General features: G+C 43.7%; 1 pseudogene; it reads left to right on the forward strand.

Moving 5' to 3' along the window:
- LOC112310959 (alpha-ketoglutarate dehydrogenase component 4 pseudogene) lies at positions 1 to 312 on the forward strand (annotated as a pseudogene).
- Positions 313 to 2,333: the final 2,021 nt, after the last annotated feature.

Below are 2,333 nucleotides of genomic sequence, written 5' to 3' on the forward strand. Positions count from 1 at the left end.
ATGATGAGCAGTAAGATGGCGTCTGCTAGCAGGGTCATTCAGGTAGTCAAGCCACGTACTCCATTAATAAGGTTCCCTAACAGAAGAGACCATCCTAAACCCAATGTATCAGAAGTTCTGAGATCAGCAGGACTACCATCTCACTCTTCTTCAATTTCACAGCATTTTAAGGGAAGTAAATCACCAGTTTGGCTGACGCATCAGGGTCCACCAGACACTGCAGAAATAATAAAAACATGACCTCAGAAATATAGAAGGAAACCTATGTCTCAAGAAGAAATCGAATTTATCCAGCATGGAGCTCCAGAATAATCACTGACCCTGGCTGCTGTTTGTCATCAGACAAAATAATAGTCTTTACAAGAAAGGACTTCCAACATGACAAATGAGAAATTGTACACTAAACAACCTTAATAAATATTCTGTAAACAAAACAAAACAAAAAAAAAGAATAGGGTCTGTCTTGGCTGGTGTAGCTCAGTGGATTGAGCACCAGCCTGTGAACCAAAGGGTTGCCGGTTCGATCCCCAGCCAGGGCATATGCCTGGGTTGTGGGCCAGGTCCCCAGTAGGAGGCGCATGAGAGGCAATCACACACTAATGTTTCTCTCCCTCTCTCCTTCCCTTCTCCTCTCTCTAAAAATAAATAAAATAAAATCTCTAAAACAAATTATCTGTTTAAAAAAATAGGGTCTGATCCTGCTGCCCTGTTCTGAGCACATTCGACAGAGACTTTCATTTTGTTGACTCCTCCTCCTCCTCCCTTATGTGACAACTATTTTCAGCGATAGTCATGAAATGAAATTATTGTGTTTATGACCTAAAATTTCCATTTACCAAACGAGCGACTGCACGTCACAATTTGCACTCTTTCACCCTTTTATATTGAAGCACAAATAAAAATTCCTAGTGGTCACGTCCAAGGATGTAATTAAATAACTAAATTCTGTTTCTTCCAGTTGTGCCCCAACTGTTTCTTTCTGCTCTCTCTTTAAACGCAGAAACCTATCCTAGCACAAGACCTGGATGCATGCGCTGAGCCCTAACGGGGTGTGAACAGTGCTGAACCCGTGGGGACTTACTCTGGAAAGAAATGAGCATGGCTGTGACCCGGGTGCCGGGGTCTGACTGTGTAACTGCGAGTTGTCCAGATGAACTCCACACTGAACACAGTGTGTGCTAGAAGATACGTATGCTTTTCTTTTTATCGTGGTAGAAGCACACAACACAAGATTTACCTCCTTAACCATGTTTAAGCATACAGTTCAGGAATGTTCTGTAAGTATATTCATGTCGTTGTGCAACTAAGCTCCAGAGCTTCTCATCCTGCAAAACTGAAACTCTCTATCAATTCAACAGTAACTCCCATTGCTCCCGGCCCCCAGCCTCATTCTACTTTCTGTTTCTATGAACCGGACTGCTTTTTGACACCCTGTATCAGTGGCATCATGCAGTCTTTGTATTTTTGTGATTGTCTTATTTCACTTATATGAAATGTAGAAAATGGAAAAATGTTTTTAAAAAATATATGTAGTATAAGTGAAGCTAGCAAACATAGTATTATGAAAACTGAACAGAAATTGTGGTAATTAGGCCAATTAGGATTGTACCAAAAATTATTTCTTGTAGGAAGCGTTTGCTCACTGACATTGTTTAGGACTGCTGGTGCGTGGTAAGAATGAAAACAAGGAATTTAATCAGCTTTACTATAGTGTTAAACTCTCTGCCAATAGGTCCCCCCTTTTTGCCTGCTCTGCTGCAAAGCATGCCAAGGAACGCTGCATCCGACAGCTTTCCCCAGAGACAGTCCGGGAAATGAAGGCTTTTATGCCCACATACTTCAATTACAAAATGAAAGTGGGGCTTTTCGGTGATCTCAGGGCATCAGCTCCTGGGTTTCTACTTCCCTGCTGCACCCTGCTACGAAACTCTCAACGCCCACTTTGATTGCATTAGGGAGCTCTCTTAGGAATAAACTTCCAGAAGACAAGTGGTGTGAGCTGAGGAGAGCCAACCCGCCTCAGGCAAACAAAAATAATTTCTTTTTCTGAAAACATGCTCTTTTCCTTTCACTCGTTTAACTTCATACTCTTAGTAGAGGGGGAACCGGAACTGACCCCTTTGCTGATCCCCAAGCCAGCACAGGACCGCTCTCCAGAGCGACTTCAGGGTCATGCCCTGGCGGGTGCATTCACCTGTCTCAGCGTCCCTTTAGAGCGGAGAGTACAGACAGTGCCGAGTGGAGCAGTGTTCCCAGAACGGCTCCTCTGAGCAGAAGCAGGAGCCCAGGCTGCTGCGAGGACTATGACCTCTGTCAACAGGTATGGCTGAGGT

This window comes from Desmodus rotundus, chromosome 7 (assembly GCF_022682495.2).
Source record: "Desmodus rotundus isolate HL8 chromosome 7, HLdesRot8A.1, whole genome shotgun sequence".
Lineage (NCBI taxonomy): Eukaryota > Metazoa > Chordata > Mammalia > Chiroptera > Phyllostomidae > Desmodus > Desmodus rotundus.